At 40.4% G+C, this 23,182-nt stretch overlaps 1 long non-coding RNA gene across 2 annotated transcripts in view; it reads left to right on the top strand.

Annotated features, from left to right (window-relative positions):
- The window catches only part of LOC149462629 (uncharacterized), a 72,145-nt gene extending 49,417 nt beyond the window's left edge, over positions 1-22,728 (top strand). Inside the window, exons 4-9 of one of the 2 annotated variants that reach the window (XR_016312628.1) lie at positions 509-726; positions 2,209-2,279; positions 10,185-10,242; positions 17,476-17,568; positions 19,209-19,353; positions 20,287-22,728. This is a non-coding gene — a long non-coding RNA (uncharacterized LOC149462629). Of the gene's footprint in view, positions 1-508; positions 727-2,208; positions 2,280-8,857; positions 9,275-10,184; positions 10,243-17,475; positions 17,569-19,208; positions 19,354-20,286 lie in introns of those variants that run through there. The other variant, XR_016312627.1, reaches the window with a different exon arrangement.
- The last annotated feature ends 454 nt before the right edge of the window (positions 22,729-23,182 follow it).

Here is a 23,182-nt window from a genome sequence, read left to right as displayed (position 1 = left end):
GGGAGAACATGCAAACTCCATGCAAAACATGCAAATAGTGTCCTGACCAGGGTATGAACCAGGGACACCAGTGCTGCAGGCTGTTATGGAAGTGCTAACCACTAAGCCACTATGGTTAGTGATGGGTTGCCCATACCTTGCCTGTAGTTTACAAGAAGTGTTAACAATTTGCAATAAGTATGGGCTACCTCCTGAGACATGACAAACATTTGCTAGTAACTATAGACATTTAGCAATATGCTGGAGAGTTTCTGTGGCCAGTCAAAGAAGGTTCCCTTTTCTCCATGAAAATGGGGGAAAATTTAACAACACATTCAGCCTATGTGAAAGACATCCCATATCCAGAGTCAAGATGGGGGATTAACAGGTGTTTTTCCAAGAGCTTTGCCACCTCCAGGTATCCTTGGGGAAAGATCGGTTCATCTATTCTTTACATACTATAGTCAACAGTTACGGCTAAGCTAATAACACTTCTTACAATATGTTACATTTTTATTTTTTGTTTTAGGTTACTGTGCAGAAGAACAATGCTACAGAGGATCCAATCATTTTCAGTTTACTTACAGTCTGAGGAAGAGCCATGGGGACTGAAACATCACGGCTGTTTTTTCATGAAATTGTTTGAATAGACTATCAAAATCTCTATTCCTTGGTGTGGTAACATAGCCCAACACAGTGGATTGATGGTAGGAATGTGCCAATCATTTGGGGTGACAACATAATGTGGTGAGAATGCTTTTCCATTTACTACTATCAGCATGGGAAATGCCTACTGGATGAATGGGTAATACAGAAACTTTCTTCAGATTCTCCCAAGGCATCTACACTTTATGTATCTTACTTAAATCTCACTTACAAATTTTATTTACTAGGCCATGCGTTATTTATTTATTTTAGGTACTTATATAGCACCATCAATTACGCAGCACTTTACACATATATATTGTACATTCACATCAGTCCCTAACCCTCAAGGGGTGTACAATCTAAGGTCCCTAACTCACATTCATATATACACATATTAGGGCCAATTTAGACAGGATCCAATTAACCTACCAGCATGTCTTTGGTGTGTGAGAGGAAACCAGAGTACCCGGAGGAAACCCACACAGGCAGAGGGAGAACATGCAAACTCCAGGCAGGTGGTGCTGTGGCTGAGATTCGAACCAACGACCCTAGTACTGCCAGATGGAAGTGCTAACCATTTAGCCACTGTGCTACCCTAGGACAGGAAAGAGGAGAATCACAGAAGAACTATTTTTATATGGAACATTTACATCCACCAGTAGCATGCCCAGCACATCTGGCACCTGGTGCTGGTTTTTAATTTTTGAACCTCCTAATGGTTTGAAGAAATAAAGTGGTGCACATAGCGTGCTGCTGCAGTTGCAGGGACTTAAAGGGTCACAGATAAATAACACCTAAAGGTGTGTATAGACGCATAGATTTTTTTTCCTTCAACCAGCGGGTTGAACAAAAAAAACCTCATAGATCCCTGAATTACCACAATGTGTTGCCTGCAGACAACAAAGGACATGGAAACAAGGCTAAATGACTTAAGTCTGCATGAAAATATAGGAACTGGTTGCAGAAAAATGGCAGCAGGTGCTCTGGACTGAGGACTCAAAATATTAAATATTTGGCTCTGGCAAAAAGCAGTTTGTTCACAAAGGGCTGGAGAGCGGTAAAATAATGAGTGTCTGCAGGGAACAGTGAAGCATGGCGGAGGTTCCTTGCAAGCTTGGGGCTGCATTTCTGCAAATGGAGTTTGAGATTTGGTTAAGATCAATGGTGTCCTCAATGCTGAGATGCATGAGGGCTGGGGGCTTATTAGAGGAGTACTGAGACAGATTGCTGTGATATTTTCAGGAAGCTATGTATAGCACCCTGCTTGCTGCCCCCCTACATTTCATAGGGAAACATCTTGTCACTGGGTGTAAAAAAAGTATGTTAATATAAACAGAAAGGTTTTATTCAATAAAATTAAAGTGGGCTTGAAAGCCCGGGAAGTGGCATGATGGTGGCTTGGCATTAAAGCCCACTTTCCATTCTGGCACATACTGTATATGGGAATCGAAGGAACCATGGAAGCAAAATATAAACAGAATTAACTTCAGCCTTAATCACAATATCTACTTTTTAAATATATAAATAAATAATAGCTACAAATGTTAGCCTGACTAATTGATTACTTGGCTTTTTTTTCAGACATGATCCTTCTTTATGAGCTGAAGCTGCAGGCAGTTATTGTGAGTGCCAGGACTAGACCATCCATACAAGTAAGTGACATACAGCATCAGACCAGAATCATGGACCTTTCAGGAATCTTAATTATTATTTCTTCTAGCTTGGAATATAGTTATACATTTCCCTCATGTGTTTCCTAAGACTTGGATATCGCATGTTATCAGAGTATATACAGTCATGGCCAAAAATATTGGCACCCCTGCACAGGGGCGGACTGACAACTCATGGGGCCCCCAGGCAATAGGGTATCATGGGGCCCCTGTGTCCTCACCCACACTCAAACCACACCCAAAAAAGCATATAAAAGGTACCAGGGGCATCTCATGGGGCCCCCTACTGACCCCTGGCTCTCTAGCAGTGCCCGAGTTCCCAAATGGTCAGTCCGCCCCTGCCCCTGCATTTCTGTCAGATAATGCACCACTTCACCCAGAAAATTGTTGCAATTACAAATGTTTAGGTATTCTCATGTTTATTTCTTTTGTTTGTAGTGGTATGACACAAAAAAGTGGAGAAACAAAAAACCAAATATGACACATTCCACGCAAAACCCCACAAAGGGACTGGACAAAATTATTGGCACTCTCAATTTAATATTTGGTAGCACACCCCTTGGAAAAAAGAACTGAAATCAATCGCATCTCGTAACCATCACAGAGTTTCTTACACCTCTGTACTGGAATTCTGGACCACTCTTCTTTCGCCAACTGCTCCAGGTCTCTCACATTGGAAGGGTTCCTTTTCCCAACTGCTGTTTTGAGATCTCTCCACAGGTGCTCTATGGGATTGAGATCTGGACTCATTGCTGACCAGTTCAGTACTCTCTAGCACTTTGTCTTAAACCATTTCTGGGTGCTTATTGATGTGTGCTTTGGGTCAACATAGAACATGATTTGGCATTACTGGAAAATTGGTTAAAAAAGTGGAAATTGTAGTTCAATGTTTCTAAATGTAAAATAATGCAACTAGGGAAAAAGAATCCCTCGAGATAGTACAACATTGGGGATAAATTGTTGACCAGCACTTCAGAGAAAAATGACTTGGGGGTACTTATTTTGGATGATTGCAAAATGAGCAAGCAGTGTGACCAGGCAGTGGGGAAAGCAAATAGAATTCTAGGATGCATCACTAGAGGGGTCACTAGCAGTAGGAAGGAGGTTCTGATTCCCCTATAAAGATTTTTAGTTAGACCTCATTTAGAATACTGTGTCCAGTTCTGGAGACCTCACTTACTAAAAGATGTTGATAAGATAGAACGAGTCCAGAGACGGGTAACAAAAATGCTGAAAGATCTGGGAGATAAAACATATCAAGAGTGACTTCAGAACCTTAACATGTACTGTCTACAGTATAGGAAAGAAGGGGAAGGGGAGACTTGACTGCAACCATTAAATCAAGAGGGTGAATAAGGTTCAGGAGGGCAGTATTTTCAACACAAAACCAAAATCAAGAACACGGGGACATGACCTTAAACTAACTGGATGAAAGTTCAAAACTAATCTCAGAAAGTATCATTTTACTGAAAGAGTAGTTGATGCTTAGAATAAACTTCCAGCAGAGGTAATAAGCCAGCCAACAGTAAATGGTTTAACATGCTTGGGACAAGCATAGCTCTATACTCAGACAAAAAGTTAACAAAAAAAAAGACAAAAACAAACCCCCCCCCCCAAAAAAAACGAGCAGACTCAATGGACCACTCGGTCTTTTTCTGCTGTCACTTTTCTATGTTTCTATGTCATTGTCCTGCTTTAGGACCTATGACCTCTGATGGAGACCCAACTTTCTGACACTGGGCCCTACATTGCATCCCAGAATTCTTTGGTAGTCTCCAGATTTCATAATGACATGCGCACAGTCAAGACATCCAGTGTCTGAAGCAGCAAAGCAACCCCAAAACATCAGTGAACCTCCATCATGTTTGACTGTAGGGACTGTGTTCTTCTCTTTAACCATTTGCCCGCCGCACTATAGCAGATATACTGCTACAGGGCGGCATGACTATGCAAATATGTGTGCATGTCATACCAACACAATCAAAAGAAATAAATATGAGAATGTCTAAACATTTGTAATTGCAACAATTTTCTGGGCGAAGTTGTGCATTATCTGACAGAAACGCAGGGGTGCCAATATTTTTGGCCATAATTACATCAACATTATCACCACCATATATTTCATTTGTTTCCCTCCTTAGTATACTTCAGAAATTAGTTTGTTGGTCCTTTATTTCAAAATCTCAGTATACAGCGAAATGTATCCATATTATATAGTGGGGAAAATATTTATTTGATCCCCTGCAGATTTTGTAAGTTTGCCCATTTACAAAGGGTCTATAATTGTTATCATAGGTGTATTTTAAAAGTTAGAGACAGAATATCAACCAAAAATCCAGAAAAAACACATGATACAAATGTTATAAATTGCGTTGCAGTTCAATGAGTAAAATAAGTATTTGATCCCCAAGCAAAACATGACTTAGTACTTGTTGGAGAAACCCTTGTTGGCAAGCACAGAAGTAAGACGTTTCTTGTAGTTGCTTACCAGGTTTGCACACATCTCAGGAGGGATTTTTGTCCACTCTTCTTTACAGATCTTCTCTAAATCCTTAAGGTTTTTTGGCTGTCACTTGGCAACTCGAAGTTTCAGCTCCCTCCATAAATTTTCTATAGGATTAAGGTCTGGAGACTGGCAAGGCCACTCCATGACCTTAATGTGCTTTCTCTTGAGCTACTCCTTTGTTGCCTTGGCGGTATGTTTTGGGTCATTGTCATGCTGGAAGACCCATCCATGACCCATATTCAGTGTTCTGGCTGAGGTAAGAAGTTTCCCATCCAAGATTTTGCAATACATGGCCCCGTCCATTGATCCCTCAATGCAGCAAAGTCATCCTGTACCTTTAGCAGAGAAACAGCCCCAAAGCATAATGTTTCTACCTCTGTGCTTGACTGTAGGGATGGTGTTCTTAGGGTCATAGTCAGCATTTTTCTTCCTGCAAACACGGTGAGTCGAGTTAATGCCAAAGAGCTCAATTTTGGTCTCATCTAACCACAGCACTTTCTCTAAATCCTTCTCTGAATCATTTAGATGTTCATTGGCAAACTTCAGACAGGCCTGTACATGTGCCTTCTTAAGGAGGGGGGCCTTGTGGGCTCTGCAGGATTTCAATCCATGGCGGTGTATTGTCTTACCAATGGTTTGTTTGGTGACTGTGGTCTTAACTACTTTGAGTTCATTCATTAGCTCCTCTTAAGTAGTTTTGGGCTAATCCCTCACTTTTCTTATAATCATCCTTACCTCATGAGGCGAAATCTTGCATGGAGCTGCAGGACGATTGATGGTTATTTTGTATTTCTTACATTTGTGAATAATCACTCCAACAGTTGTCTCCTTCTCACCAAGTTTTTTGCTGATGGTCTTGTAGCTCATTCCAGCCTTGTGCAGGTCTACAATCTTGTCCTCGATATCCTTTGACAGCTCTTTGGTCTTTCCCGTGGTGGTGTCCAAGAAAGAGATTCTGTGGACAGGTGTCTTTTACAAACATAACGAGTTGTCATTAGGAGCACCTTCTTAAATTGACAGGACTAATCTGTGTACCACATGAGCACATAGCCAGTCTGTGGGAGCCAGAATTATTGTTGGTTGGTAGGGGATCAAATACTTATTTTACTCACTGAACAGCAACTCAATTTATAACATCTGTATTGTATTTTTTTACTGGATTTTTGGTTGATATTCTGTTCCTATCATTTAAAATACACCTATGATAAAAATTATAGACCCTTCATTTCTTTGTAAGTGGGCAAACTTAAAAAATCTGCAGGGGATCAAATAATGTTTTTCCCCACTGAATATATGTATATATGTATATCTTTATGTGCCTCGAGGCTTCTTCCAACTTTTTCCACCGTCTAGTTTTGGTGCCCTTTTGGCACAGTCAGTAAAGAAGTTTTCAGTAGTGAACGTTAAAAGGCTACTGTGCATAGCTTTCAGAATGTGTGTAAGAATCCATAGTCAAAAACAGAAAAATAGCTTGCATGTGGGCTCTGAGTGTAAAATCAGTTTATTTATTTATGATACTTATATAGCACCGTCAATTTACGCAGCACTTTACATATATATATTGTACATTCACATCAGTCCCTAACCCTCAAGGGGCATACAATCTACAGTCCCTAAATCACATTCATACATACACATACTAGGGCCAATTTAGACCGGATGCAATTCACCTACCAGCATGTCTTTGGAGTGTGGGAGGAAACCAGAGTACCTGGAGGAAACCCAGGCAGACAGAGGGAGAACATGCAAATTTCAGGCAGGAGGTGCCGTGGCTGGGATTCGAACCAACGACCATAGTACTGCCAGGCGTAAGTGCTAACCATTTAGCCACTTGGAACACATTTAAGATGCATTCACTTTGGGTCTAACTTAAGAAATGAAATGAACAAAAGAGCAGAGATAAATTGCTATAGTATGCCTTCATCGTAGGCCTGCTTGATCTTGTATTCGCAAGATCAAGCATTGTACACTGCTCAAAAAAATTAAAGGAACACTTTGAAAACACATCAGATCTCAATGGGGAAAAATACCATGCTGGATATGTACTGTATACTGATATGGACTGGGTAATGTGTTAGCACCATAATGATGCCCCATCGTGTGATGGAAATGAAAACTATCAACCTACAGAGGACTGAATTTAAAGACAACCCGTCAAAATGTGAAAAAATTATGCAGCAGGCTAGTCCATTTTGCTGAAATTTCATTGCAGCAACTTAAAATGGTACTCAGTAGTTTGTATGTGCTTGTATGCATGCCTGACAATGTCGGGGCATGCTCTTAATGAGACAACGGATTGTGTCCTGTGGTATTTCCTCCCAGATCTGGACAAGGACATCACTGAGCTCCTGGACAGTGTGAGGTGCAAACTGGTGGCGTCGGATGTACAGAAACATGATATCTCATGTTGTTCTATTGGATTTAGGTCATGGCATCAATTCCTTCATCCTCCAGGAACTGTATGCATACTCTTGCCACATGGGGCCGGGCATTGTTGTGCACCAGGAGGAACCCAGGTCCCACTGCACCAGCATAGGGTCTGAGAATGGGTCCAAGCATTTCATCCTGATACCTAATGGCAGTCAGGTTGCCATTGTCTAGCCTGTAGAGGTCTGTGCATCCCTCCATGGATATGCCTCCCCAGACCATCACTGACCCACCACCAAAATGTTCTCCACACCTTCTCCAGCCCCTTTCACATATGTCATATGTGCTCAGGGTGAACCTGCTCTCATCTCTGAAAAGCACAGGGCACCAGTGATGGACCTGCCAATTATGGTGTTCAATGGCAAATGCCAATTGAGCTCTAAGGTGCCTGGCAGTAGGCACAGGGCCCACTAGAGGATGTCGAGCACTCAGGTCACCCTCTTGAAGTCTGTTTCTGATTGTTTGGTCAGAGACATTCACACTTGTGGCCTGCTGGAGGTCATTTTGTAGGGCTCTGGCAGTGCTCATCCTGTTCCTCCTTGCACACAGGAGTCCTTTGTGATCTGGTCCTGGACTGGTCCTGCTGATGGCTTAAGGACCTTCTACTGCCCTGTCCAGCTCTCCTAGAGTAACTGCCTGTCTCCTGGAATCTCCTCCATGCTCTTGGCACTGTGCTGGGAGACACAGCAAACCTTCTGTCTCCATATTGATGTGCCATCCTGGAGGAGGTGGACTGCCTGTGCAACATCTGTAGGGTCCAGGTATTGCCTCATGCTACCAGTAGTGACACTGACCCTAGACAAATGTAAAACTAGTGAAAAACAGTCAGAAAAGATGAGTAGGGAAACAAATATCAATGGCCTCCACCTGTAAAACCATTCCTGTTTTGGGGGTTGTCTCATTGTTGCCCATCTAGTGCACCTGTTGTTAATATAATTAACACCAAAGCAGCTGAAACTGATCAACAACCCCCTCTGCTACTTAACTGACCAGATCAATATCCCAGAAGTTTAATTGACTTGATGCTATACTCTGATTAAAAAGTGTTCCTCTAATTTTTTTGAGCAGTGTTTGTGCACACAGTAAACACAATCCCTGAATCTATTTATCTGATCATACACTGGGGTTACTTTTTGTTTAGTCCTAAGTTGCCATGTGCCTAGAACATTCGATAACGATGCTTTTATGTCTTTTTTCTGATAAGGGGCACCACGATTTGGTCACATGTGATTATATTATTAAAAATGCAAGTGTGACCAGCTTGCTAAGAAAGGAAAAGTTCATGCACCAAGCAAAGCAGCAGATCCAGAGCAGAAGAGGCGGTAGGGTTATTTATAATTTGAAACCCCTTTAGATATACCAGTGTATGCATCAGGCTTGTCTATATGTTCACTTGCAAAGTTCAAATGATGATTTTTGTGGTGAGGACGTAGAAGAGGTTTTCTTCTGATGACTCTTCCATGAAGACCATATTTGTACAAGTATCTCTTTATAGTGGAATAGTGTACCACAACTCCAGTGTCTGCCAGATCTTTCTGGAGGGATCGTGCAGTCAAACGTGGGTTTTGAATTGTTTTTCTCATAATCCTGCGAGCTGTTCTGTCTGATATTTTTCTTGGTCTTCCAGATGTTGCTTTAACTTCCACTGTTCCTGATGACTGCCATTTCTTAATTACATTCCGAACAGAGGATATTGACATCTGAAAACGCTTTGCTATCTTCTTATAGCCTTCTCCAGCTTTGTGAGCGTCAACTATTTTCAGTTTCAGTTTTCTAGACAACTGCTTAGAAGAACCCATGGTGCTGATTGTTGGGGCAAGGTCAGAGGAGTCTGGGCATTTAAAACCTTTGAGATTGACATCACCTGGTCTTCCCAGACGATGATTGAGAACAATCCATGACACTGGCAGGTCTCAGCTTGGCAAAGGGGGCAGTACAAGATATTAACTCTGCAGGGTGCCCAAACTTTTGCAGACGCCATTTTTTTGTTTTCTGTTGTTTTGAAAGTGTAAATGATGGAAATAAAATCTAACTTTTGTTGACATATTATAAGAATGTCTAATCTGTAATTTGATGCCTTTTGGAGATTTTTCCATCTTTCCTTGGCTTTTTTATGCACATTAATACAAATTTTTAGCTGGGGTGCCCAAACTTTCGATCCCCACTGTATAAATATATATATATATATATATATATATATATATATATATATATATATATATGTGTGTGTGTGTTTTAAACAATATAGGAATGTCATCTGCTTGTGTGCATGCAGTCGAGGGATTGCCATACGCACAGAAACTTTATTACGTCACGCTAGATGACTTATATGGAGGAAGAAAAGCAAAGCAACAAGAGGCATAACAAAAGCCATAATAAACACAAATAATAAAGTGCACAATGTTCCATAAGGTCCCTATGAAAATTAAGCCACAATACATGTCACAAACAGATATCATGATCAGAACCCAAATGTTTATGAACACTACCCTTAAATATAATTAAAGGAAAGCCCATACACAACCCAATATCTGCATCAAATGTGGCAACTGGGGACTCGTTTAGCCATATATGGGATCATTAGCTGGCCATAACAGAGCTTATTATTGGTTCCAGCTGCTGATTGCTGTCATTGCAAAGATTACATGACACAGTAGTGTTAGAAAACAAATTATATCTTTTAGTTTACTATTTCTCTAATAACTCAATTTTATAAATAAATATTTAACACAGAGTACAGTCTATGATAATGGTCTTTTAGGGCTTTATGGTGGTTCTAATAAGGGACCACGGCAGAAACTGTGTGTCTTTAGACTCTCTGTGAATGAAACTCAAATGGAGCTGTCTGAACATAGCATGGTGGGAATGGGAGGGTGTGAAAGGATGAGTTATTAATTTGACTGATTCATTTATGTACAGTATGTACATTTCAATAGTTTATTTTTTTTTACCAGCCAAGATTATGCTTAACTTGTAAACTACAATCCGAAGTTATACTTGTTTGCTGAAAAAGTAAGTATGAAATATGTTACCGTGAGCACATGTCCAAGCACTATATTAATTGGCTCCTGGCCATTATTTTGGACCAGTAGCTGTCTAGTGAAACTATGAGCTCTCAGCATAGACTTGTAATGGACAAAAGTAAAGAATGATTGTCTTGCTGCCCTACTAAGCAGCTAATGCAGTTTGTACTGTATATTTTACAAGCATATCTAACCACCTCCATGTGTGCAAAACTAAACATTATTTTTATAACACCCAGTTTCAAAATATAATCACATGCTAATAAATTATTTCCCAAATGTGTTATATACCATATGTATACCGAAAATATTACTGTTCAGCGCCATTATAATCAGTGGTATGGTTCAGATATCTGAGGTTGCTTGTGGTGTGCTGTGACAGGGCAACCACAAAGTCCATCATGAAGCAATGTTACTGTGCTTTACACAGAGAAGTGTTATTCAAAGTGTTATCCAAGAACACTTTATCACAGCCTAAAACCACACTGTTAAGTTTTTTTTAATCCATGGTTTTTAGCACAAATATCTGATGAAAACACCAACTCCAACCAAAATTTTTGACCCCTATCAGGTTCTCACAGGATGTGATGGCAAATCTCTTCAGTTTGGATGCACACTGTAACAAAACTTGTCACAGTTGTTTACAGTGTTCCTGTAAAATGAGGAAGGGTTAGAATTTCTATAGGGTTCCTATAAAAGTTACTTCAATGCCCTGTGACGAGAGACAGGAGGTTGTGTGAAATCTCCCTAAAGAGATCAGGGACAGTAAAAAGAAAATATAACAGAGATATTTATTTTTTCTCCAAAACAAAAATAAAAGGCTTTGTTGAGTTAAAGTTTAAGACTAGTGGTTATTTTTATTTATATATATATATATATATATATATATATATATCTCCACCAGATTAAGAGACAGGGCAATATCTTCAACTAAATTAGCATTTCCCTTTGAACACTGGGACGCATTCATGATTCTCCTCCAACAGGGAAATCAGAGCATGCATACAGTATTCCTCCTTTTTTCTTTATAGAAGAATCTGCCTGTCTTGTAGGGAAATTTTCCATTATGTGAAATTTCAGCTTTGACTTCAAAAACTCTTGGTATTAGCCAAAAGTTGGAAATACCTAGTTATTATCCATGCTCCAAAAGTGGTGGATTCCCAGCCTTTTTTATATTCTTTCATCATTCAAGTTGAGAATGACGCCAAAAGAGAACACAGTTCCAAGAGGTCTCATCGGTGGAATTAACACCTTTACTGTAATTCTTGTTATTCAGCAAGGAATGTGGTCAATTTTTTCTCTATCTATGGCACACGCTGCATTTTCATATATCCCAAATACTATTGGAGCAAATATCTTACCACAATAAAATATAACTTGTATCTGATGACTAGTGGTGAAGTCATTTTTTAAGTCCATGACTGAAAACTGTAATTGAATTGTTAAGTATGACTCACATGAGTAATTTGTACAATCAATGAGAGCAATTTTGGTGCAAGAAACGTAAAGAATAGTTCAGATCTACTAATCTGTAGTAGTACAATTCTGTGGCAGGAAATTCCTCTGTAATCTCAATTATCCTTTTATTTTATAAATAGGGTAGGTACACTACTTAAATTGTGTGTGCACATGTTTAGGCATGTGAATACACACACATATTTTTTAAGTATTTTTTTTAAAAGACAGTCCAATTTGAGCTCTCTTCAGTAACATGAGTTTTTCTACAAAACTGACTAATCAAAAATGCATGTACTTTCTGCTTTGGACAATGTAGAACATGTGTTGCACATAGAAGCATGTAAATGTTAATCAGATGATTAACACTATTTTTTAAAATTTTATACTTAATTTATTTAATAGCAAATTAATGCACCTACATGCTGGTAGTGTGAATGAGGCCAATATTATATACTAAGTACTGGGTACATTTAGTGTGTACATGTATTCACAGTTTGTTTTGTTCATATTTTTTTCCAGACCAGCAACATACCTGTACATCGCTGTAATTTCAGTGGTTATACAGGGGCCGTGTCTACCATATCTGATCTAGGGGTGCAGTACAAAACAGTTCAGGGGGCATAAAGTCAATAGTGTGACAGAGATGCATGGAACCAGTATTCCCTGTTCACTCTGCACACTTCTGTACCACTGAGTCACAACCTGAAAGTAACTCCTGCCAGGTAATGCAGGGGCAGTGCAGGAGCAAACAGAGAATGCTAGTATGTATTAGGCTGTCATTAGATCAGGATGAATAAACAGAACCTGTGCTTCCTTATGTCAGGTGCCCCTATCAGAGTCCCCCTTTACATCAACCATCCCCATCAGAGTCTCCCCCTTACATCAACCATCCCCATCAGAGTCCCCCCTTACATTAACTGTCCCCATCAGAGTGCACCCTTACATCAACTGTCCCCATAGGAGTCATCCCTTACATCAACTGTCCCCATCAGAGTCCCTTCTTACATCAACTGTCCCCATCAGAGTGCACCCTTACATCAACTGTCCCCATAGGAGTCCCCCCTTACATCAACTGTCCCCATCAGAGCCCCCCCCACTTACATCAACTGTCCCCATCAGTGCGCCCCCCATTAATTGACCCTATCAAGACTCATGGGTTAATGGATGAACTATCAGAGATCTGGGGGGGGGGCACAACTAAAATCTGTGGGGGCATAGTCCACCCCAGCACCCCCTAGATCCAGGCCTGGGTTATACTGGCAGCTGCAAACATCACCCTAGTACCGTTTTTTTAGAGCCAATGGTTGGGTATTTTGTACAAGCAATCAGAGCAGCTAACTAGCTGCTCGATTGCTCGTACAAGCAGTCAAAGAGGACGTTCCCCCATCCCACCTGAAGTCCCGAGAGTCCAGCTTGCGCAGCTGCCGGCTTGCTAGACAGGCGAACAAAGCCGGTATATTTATAGTAAACCAGAAGTCATGACCTCACATCACTTCCAGTTTACTCGGAAACATTCGACTCCATTTTTAAAAATCTGAAAGCATTCAGAAACACAGATCTTGGTGCAGCGGAGGGATTTGGGGTCTTATAGACACCAGATACCTCCATAAAAAATACCTATCACGCATCTATTGCTGTAGCAGCAGGGGATGTTTACATTACTTGTGACAGCATAAAAGTGATCAAGCAGTGATCAATAATTTAAAGTTACAATGTAAAAATAAAAAAAAATCAATAATTAAAAAAAAATTGCCCCCGTCCCCCTGGCGAACTCATGCGTCAGTTCTACATGCATTCAAACAGCGATTGTCCCACACATGAGAGGTATCGCCGTGAACATCAAATCATGGGCAGTAATTCTAGCAATAGATCTCCTCTGTATATCCAAAGTGGTAATCTGTAAATTCTTTTAAATCGTCTTCTATGAATAGTAAAAATTACATTGTTTGTTGCTGTTGTACGGGCGTGTGCAATTTTAAAGTCTGACATGTTTGGTAACATCATCTTTTATATTTAAAAAAAATGTGTTATTATTATTATTATTATATTTGGTATACATCATGTTTATACATTATACAGGATTTATATAGAGCCAACAGTTTGCTCAGCGCTTTACAATATAAAGTGAGACAATACAGCAACAATACAGTTCAATACAAGAGGGTTAGGAGGGCCCTGCTCCTTGGAGCTTACAATCTAAGAGGGAGGGGCTAGTGGTACAAAAGGTAATAACTGTGGGGGATGGACTGGTAGAAGCAATAGAAGATTCCATTATTAGCTGAAGGCAGGATAGGTTTCCCTGAAGAGATAAGTTTTCAGAGAACGCCTAAAAGTGAGTAGAGTTGGCGATAGTCTGATCAATTGGGGTAGAGAGTTCCAGAGGATGAGGGAGGCTCTGGAGAAGTCCTGGAGACGAGCATGGGAGGAGAGGACAAGGGAGCTAGAGAGTAGGAGTACATGTGAGGAGTGGAGAGTACGGTTTGGGTGATATTTGGAGACAAGATTGGTGTAATTTGGGGCAGAGTTATAAATGGCTTTATATGTTATTGTTAATGTTTTGAACTTTATTCGTTGGGCAATGGGAAGCCTGTGGAGGGATTGGCAGAGAGGGATGGCAGATTTGGAATGGTTAGTAAGGTGGATGAGTCTGGCAGCAGCATTCATGATAGATTGAAGAGGGGATAGCCTGCGATGAGGTAGGCCAATGAGGAGGGAGTTACAATAGTCAAGGCGAGAGATAACCAGGGAGTGAATAAGTTGCTTAGTAGTTTCCGAGGTTAAAAACGGGCGTATCTTGGAGATGTTGCAGAGATGATGTCTAAAAGATTTGGACAGCGATTGGATTTGGGGCTGAAAGGACAGATAGGAGTCCAGGATTACAACTAGTACCCTGGCATGAGGGGAGGGACTGATGGTTGTATTATTGATTTTGATGGAGAAGTCAGGGCAGGGACACAGGCTGCAAGGAATGAGCTCAGTTTTGGAAAGATTGTGTTTGATGAAGTGGAGTGGCATCCATGCCTATATGTCACTTAGGTTAGTAATGCGAGAGGAGGCTGAAGGGGTGAGGTGAGGAGTAGAAAGATAGATTTGTGTGACATCAGCATAGAGATGGTAGTTAAAGCCATGGGAGTTTGTCAAGTGACCAAGGGAGGAGGTGTAGATGGAGAAGAGATGGGGTCCAAGGACAGAACCTTGAGGGACCCCTACAGAAAGAGGGAGTGGAGAGGAAGAGACAGAGTTATAGGTAACGCTGAAGGAGCGCTGCAATAGGCAGGAGGAAAACCAGGAGAGAGCAGAGTCTCGGAGGCCAAGAGAGTGGAGTTTTTTGAGGAGGAGAAGATGGTCAACAGTATCAAAAGCCGCAGAGAGGTCAAGTAGTAAGAGTACGGAGTAGTGGCCACTAGTTTTAGCACTTAGTAAATCATTAGTGAGTTTTAGCAGGGCAGTTTCAGTGAAGTGTAGTGAGCTTAAGCCAGACTGTAGAGGGTCAAGAAGGTTGTTGTCAGTGAGGTAGGAGCTCAGGCAATTGTAGACTAAGCGTTCTAAGAGTTTAGAGGTAAACGGAAGCAGGGAGATGGGTCTTACGTTGTTCAGGTTGGTGGGATCCAGCGAGGGCTTTTTAAATATGGGAGTGATCTGTGCATGCTTTTAAGGGGAGGAGAAGGCACCGTTAGAGAGGGAGAAATTGAAGATGTGAGTGAGGGAGCACAGGAACGAAGAAGAGGGTGACTGTAGTAGTTGTGAGGGGACAGGATCCAGGGGGCAGGTAGTGAGACAGGCTTCTGAGAAGACTTTAGTGACTTCTTCAGTAGTAGCAAGGTCAAAAAAGGAAAGTGTTGAGGGAGGTTTAGTATAAAGTATGTTAAGTGGGATAGATTTCTATGCAGTGGAAGTGCCCCTACGAATTGCTTCAATCTTGTTTTTCAAATGATTTGCAATCTCATAAGCAGTGAGTGAGCTACTGGGTGGAGGTGGAGAAAGTAGAGAGTTAAAAGTGGAGGAGAGGATGAGGACTGGATGACAAGCTATTGATCAGAGTGTCAAAGTAGGCTTGTTTGGCAGCATGGAGGGAGGAATTGTATGTTAAGAAGACAGATTTATATAAAGTGAATGCTTGGAGAGATTTGGTTTTACGCCACAACTGCTCCAGCGCACGACTATGTCGCTTAAGATTTCTGGTGTCGTCAGTCTGCCAAGGTTGTAATGGTCGGGGCCTGATATTTTGTGTAGTTAGAGGAGCAAGTGAGTCTAGTGTGGATGAAAGTGAACTGTTGTAGACAGCAGTGGCCAGGTCAGGGCAAGACAGGGGAGAGATTCTGTCATAGAGGAGGTCAGTTGCAGAGGGGAAAAGAGAAGGGTTTAAGTTGTGAAGGTTTCTACGGGTAATTGTTTGCTGCTTGGAGGGATAGGTGTTTGAAGATGAGGACACTGTGAAGATGATGAGATTGTGATCAGAGAGAGGAAAGGGGGTGTTTGTAAGGTTGTAGGGAGTGCAGAGATGGGAGAAAAGAAGGTCTAATGTATTTCCATCAGAATGAGTGGAGGACTGTATCCATTGTGTTAAGGCAAAAGATGAGGTTAGGTTGAAGAGTTGGGATGTAGCTGGGTTGTTCACATTAATGGGGATGTTAAAGTCTCCAAGAATGATAGTGGGTATTTCAGAGGAGAGAAAGTAGGGTAGCCAGGCAGAGAAGTCATCAAGAAAGCGAGACACCGGTCCAGGAGGCCGATAGATCACTGCAATCCTCAGAGAAATAGGAGAAAACAGCCGAATGAGTCTTGAAAGAAGAAAAGGATAGAGAGGGAGGGTTAGGGAGGACTTGAAAGGTGCTCAGTGGGGATAGAAGCAAACCAATTCCACCACCTTTCCTACCACTGGGTCTGGGTGAGTGGGTCCAGAAAAGGCCTCCATAGAAAAGTGCTACAGGAGAAGCAGAATCTGCTGCTTGAAGCTAGGTTTCTGTAAGTGCTAGTAGGTTAAGGGAGCGTGAGACAAAAAGGTCATGGACAGAGGTGGCATTCCAGAGTGCACATGAAAAAGTGAGGGTGGTTTTTAGGAGCACGGGGATTGAGATTAAGTTGAGTAAATTGCGGCTATTCCCGGAGGAAGGAGGGTGCATGGTGTGGGGGTGAGATACTGGAGGACCAGGGTTTGGGGAGATATCCCCAGAGGTTAGGAGAAGAAGGAGGGTGAGGAAAGTAAGATGGGAGCGGGATGTATATGAGTGCACATGCCTTCCTATCCTGGTGTTTGGGTCAGCAGGTGAGTGAAGTATCAGCAGGAGGTGATGAGAGCAGCAATAGGGAGATGGTAGCAGTGAGGGTGAGATGTATAAGCTTTGGGGTGGAGTAGAGGGGTAAAGAAACAAGATTTTGGGAACAGAGGATAGTAATATGAAAAGGAGGAGTACAGGCGGCATATTAAAAGGTACATGGAGTGGGACTCAAACTTGTAGGAGATGTTTCCCAGGGTGTTTGCTTGCAGTCCATCCAGCCTGCATTTGAGTTCTTTGTTGTATCCTCCTGCTGCTTGAGTTATCCTGCTTTAGTTAAATGGCTGTGTTCAACTGCTGCTTCACACTCCAGCATAAAACACACTCACGCAGAAGACTGGAATATTAGGTAATTATATGGTTATACCTTTATCATTTCTAAGAAATTGTCATACATATTATTCTCTGAACAACCTTGAAATGAATGAAAACAAAAACATTTATTGGGACATTTATTATTATTATCATTAATATTATTATTATTACAGGTACTTATATAGCTCCGTCACTTTATGCAGCGCTTTACATATATATTGTACATTCACTTCAGTCCCTAACCCTCAAGGGGTGTACAGTCTAAGGTACATTTATATATTATTTCTTATTACTTTGTTGTCGTTGATGTTGCTGTTATTATTATTATTACATACATTTATTTTGTACTGTTGGTGTATACCTTCATGAACACCGTAATTGTCTGAATAAATGTTTGGCAAAAATATAATTTACTTTTTTTTTTTAATTGGTCAAAGTACAAAATGGGTAAAACCCTTGTCTGTGTACAATTGTTACCTTTACTTCCTCTGCCATAGGCACAACAGGAAGTGAGAGATAATCACTCCAAAGTTAAGGAAATGCCAACTTAAATAGCTGTCACTGGAACAAGGGTCCTCATTGGACGTTTTCCATTCTTTTGTTCTTCTGGTGACAGCTCAAAATTTTGGGTTGTCCCTCAACATTGGGTCCTTGTGTCAGTGGTTATCTGGACAAATGGACAAGATACATTTTCCCAGTATCATACACACGACAATGACAATGAAAGCTGATGAGTGTGAAGGTTTTTCACCTCTCAAAAAAAAAAATTAAAAATTGGCATTTTTTAAATTAAATTAAATATTAAAGTGCATATTCAGCCAAAAAAAGTACCCAGTTTTGGATAAACTGGGTAAGATTTAGAACCTCTATAGGTTTTTTACAGTAATCTGTTAAAGAGCTTTACCAGACAGGAAGTGAGTTAAAATCTTCAACAGTAACGCAGACAGAAATAAAATGGATTTTATTATTTATAATTTATTTATTACAGGTACTTATATAGCGCCATCAATTTTATGAAGCACTTTACATATATTGTACATTCACATCAGTCCCTGCCCACAAGGAGCGTACAATTTAAGGTCCCTAACTCACATTCATACGTACACATACTAGGGCCAATTTAAACAGGAGCCAATGAACCAGGATGTCTTTGTAGTGTAGGAGGAAACCGGAATTCAAAGAGGAGACCTACGCAGGAACAGAGAGAACATTTTCTTTAGTATAATAGAAGGCTAATATCCACAACTGATTTTTGTATTTCTGCCTATGTTCCTTATGCAGACTTTCTCTTTACTTTCTGTCTGATGAAACTGTTGTCAGCAAGACAGGAAATGGGTATTAATCTCTCTTATGGAGCCTCAGGTAGCAATAAAAATTCAAATGGGTTCAAAGCACTTCCCTCTCTATCCAAGACTAAAAAAAAGGTTTTGGCTTTACACACACTTTGGGGTTGATTTTCTAAAGGCAGATAGACTGCACTTTTGCAAGCACGATTGCTCCAGAGCTTAGTAAATGTGGAGGATTTTTGCTGACTTCTATTGACTTTGTGCAAGCAAAAATGCTGTTTTTTTATTTTCCTTGCATGTGATTGGGTATTCTTTGGAAAGTGAAGTGTTACCTCATTTAGTAAGGTCTGGAACAATTGCACTTGCAAAGTGCACAGTCTGTTAACCTTTAGTAAATCAACCCCTTTAAGTCTATTTCAAGAGACATTATTATTTTATCAACAGTTTCAAAATCCATTAGCAAAAGTGAATTCATTTTTCATCTTTCTTTGTTACAAAGGATATTTTTTAAATGTACTTTATTTTATACAAATATCATTGAAGTACATTGATCTTGCTAGAAGTGTATCCCTTACTACAATGTTGTAGCATATGCTTCTATGTTTATTTTTTCTTCCCAGAAGTCATTGCCGCAAGAAAACAGAATGGCACGGTTGCATGATGATAAACTGGATCACTGAGCACTTTCTAGTCTTCTCACAGTACATTCAACCCTTTATGTGGTAATCGATCCAGATCCCCTGTGTTCTAAGCTTGTAGCTGAAGGTACTATAATACATAAATAAAACCTAAAATTCATCTTGCATCAATTTATTGCTAAAAACACCACACTGTTTACAAAATTCATGGAATGTGATTTGTGTTATTAAGTTATTACGAGGGTTTGGTTTTCAAAACAGGAATACTTACGCATTTAATCTTTTTACAGTAGATAATGTTTAATGTTTCAAACATCAATTAAGAAAAAAACGCCTAGCTTGTACTCTGATAAAACTTGCAGCATATAAGATTTCAGAAAAAGAACATTTAGACTGAGGATTTGGAGGTCTCTGCCAGGATCGAAGCTGAGCCCTGAATTTTACCGCTAACAATAAATAGAGAGAATGGTGGGAGGGAAAAAAAAAATTACATTTTGCTGGTAGGACCTTAGGTTACTTTCATAATCTCCACTTTCTTTTCCATAATTGTTTGCAGTTGTGAAGTTTTATTTTCACTTGAAGCAGTCATTCATCAATGTCTTGTGAATACGAGACAGACAAATCATTACAGCCTAGAACTTTAATTGGCATATTGCAAATGGTGATTTAGGCTCCCTTTTATATGAAGTCCACAAGTAAATTTGGCAGAAGCCAATTAACCGACCAGTGAGCCTGACTGTAGAGGGAAACTGCAGCACCTAGATATTAGCCTTGAAAATACCGAGAAAACACATACTACACTCAAATTAGGACCTTCCAATCCACCATATTGCCTTATTTTAAAACATGTACTGTATTTATGAAAACAATACATCTTTGAAGTGAAGCCTTAAAGTGGTTGTTCAGCTAAACTTAAAAAAAATCTATATTGGGAAATTCTGCTCACTTACTGGGCTTTTAAGTATGTTGACAAAACAGCAAAAAGAAGTAAGTAGAGTTGGAAAATACTACAACTCCTGAAGCCATTTCTATTTTATTATTATTTTATTTTCTATTGCAGATTCTACCTCAACTCCTTCCTGGTGACATCATTGAAGAAATCACTCCAACAAGACCACAGACAACATGAAAGAGCCTAGCTTGTAAGCTGGCCATACACAGGAAGTTTTTTTTTTTTTTAGCCAGCAGGCAAAAGATGAATGGAGGAATCCCCTGTCCTCCTTCCGGGACATTGCATTTTGACAGTGGGACTCGCCACTGATCAGAAAAAAACATGTCCTTTTGACAGAAGTTGATCAAATGATCAACTTATTTTGAGCAGGAGTGGCAACATCAAGTGAATTTCGATCCATCTATGGCGAGTTCAACCTTCTCCAATTTTCCTAAAACAAAAAAAAGTTTGGGATTATACTCAAGTAAAACTCATACATTTGGTTAATCTCAGTAACAAAAAGGCTACAAGCTTTGTGTGACCTCCAAATTATAAACTATTAAAGGTGTACCTCTTCAGAAAAATATGTATGCCCTTAGGCATAGACATGGGAAGGGGATTGGCCAGTGGGCACTAATCACATAATAATTTTAGGTTGGCAGCAATCATTAAGCCAAGAAATTGGTGAACCCATGATGGTTCTCAAAGGCAGCTAAACATAGTTGAAATTGTGTAACTTTATAGTAAAACAGTGGTTCTAAAAATACCAGATAGTAGTAGTATCTTAGAATAACCCTCCCCAAAGCATTGGTTTATTCAATAAAATTTGCTATTTATTAAAAGAAAAACTCCAGGAAGCACTTTTTGCATCTGTACTCTCCTCTTTCCCCAACACCCCTTTAATATTAGAGAAATAGCAACTGTTTATTTGAGAAAGCACTTGCTATACACAGTGTTCATGGAAACTTATCAATTCCAGCAGCTATAGAACCATTTGAATATCCTGAGCTGGCCTTACTTCTGTAGCATGTGACCAGCAGGAACCTTTCCTCCCTATGCCAGTGCATATAAAAATCTGTCCAGCAACTGATCATACTGCTACAGCAGTTGTAATAACTGACATAGTGCAGAAACATGTTGCAAACTATGGTAGAAAATAAAAGACTGATTTAAATGAATGGAAGATCACTTATTCCATGTACCCCATCCAGGGCTGGGACAAAGGTAGGTGCAGGAAGGGCAGCCATCTTGGGAGAAGCATACTAATTGAAGGGGTGACTCGTGGCAAGTATTGCACTGCATGTACTCTTCAGATCAGTAGTGAGAAACTAGACAGCACCCTCCTTTCTGCTGGGTGGCTGCTTTCTGTCTGCTCTGACTTCTACTGCTGTTACACTGCGCTCCCACGTGCCTACATTCTGTTACCTTACCCCAACCAACCACAGCCAGCATAAAAAGTACACCAGGCATGGACAACTGCACAGTGCACCCTTCATGCCAACTATAAGCAGCTGGAGCACAGGGAGAGGAGAACAGACGCTCCAAAGCACACAGGATGTTGTCCGTTAGCCATGAGGGATACAGTGGAAAGGTCCTCTTATTGGTGGGACATTAATGGCACAATTTTATCAAATGGTAAAATTTCAACAGCTTAAAAGAACATGCGATTTTTATTTTCACAATCTTAAAACAGCCATGTAAGTTACAATACAAAGTGTGGCGGTGTCGTCAAAAATGATCTTCCGGTGAAGATGTAGAGATAAGTCATGCATGAATTGCATTTGACGCTTTTCGAGGCCAATCACAATCTCTTCTTCAGACGTACTCAAAGAGGCATGACGCTTACAACAAACATATGTATCAATATATATTTGTATACCTGGAAATTTTCATCAATATTGGTAATATGATTGGCTTAACGCATAATTATACACTTACATAGCCCCGTATAGGGGTAAGAAGGTTAAGGAGAACCGCCAAAAAATTTTAAATTATTTTCCATGAATACATCCATAGATTCTTCATGTGCCTATAATAGCAAAGATGGACAAGAGACAAAGGGAGGGAAGGTAGGAGAAGACAATTGCCGCCCAAACGACTCCTAGAGGAGCCCCGCCCAACCACATCAGTGGCAGACCGGGGGACTGTCTGTTCACTAATGCTGCTGAGGTGGTCTGTATAGATAAACAATAGCATAATCAATAATGATGATATTTATATGCCGCCAAAGGAGGAGAATCACCAAAATTGGAGCTAGACGCACTTACTAGGGGTGCAAAAAGATGACCAGAAATACCACAGGGAAACAATGGTTAACCGTGAGGGAGGGGGTTGCAATTCTGCATCTTCATCCTTGGCACTGGGTAAGTGTGTCTCAGCACTGACCCCAACTATGGTTTTTACCTATGTTATTGTGCTATTTAGAAACTATTAAAGCCAGTAGGTCAGAATAATAGACACGCATTTTCAGAAAGATGTCAGTAATAGCAGCCCCCATAATTCATCCATGACCAGCTTACTTTAAGAATACCACTCTTTATTGAATAAATCTGCATATGTTTGACCACTGAAGACTTTTTGTTGCAACAAGATGGTTTTTTCAGCATATAAAAATGCAGTATTTGTCAGAGTTGAAAAGTGTACAGTTGCAAGAAAAAGTATGTGAACCCCTTGGGATTATGTGGAGTTTTGCATGAATTGGGCATAAAATGTGCTCTGAACGTCATCTAAGTCACAACAATAGAAGAACACAGTCTGCTGAACATAATACTACACAAACATTAGATGTTGCCATGGTTTAATTGCACATAACATGTAAACATTCACAGTGCAGGGAGGAAAAAGTATGTGAGGCCCTAGCTTAATGACTTCTCCCAGAGCTAATTGGAGCCAGGAGTGAGCCAACCTTGACTCCAATCAGTGTGATGATATTGGATATGTTGCTGACAGCTGTCCTGCCCTTAAAAAACACACACCTGTTTTGGGTTTACTGGTTTCAAGAAGCACTGTCTGATGTGAACCATGC

This window comes from Staurois parvus, unplaced genomic scaffold, assembly GCF_062004578.1.
Source record: "Staurois parvus isolate SC_StPar_1 unplaced genomic scaffold, SC_StPar_1.0 ptg000172l, whole genome shotgun sequence".
NCBI classification, from domain to species: Eukaryota; Metazoa; Chordata; class Amphibia; order Anura; family Ranidae; genus Staurois; species Staurois parvus.
This window is presented reverse-complemented; position numbering and strand designations above follow the sequence as displayed.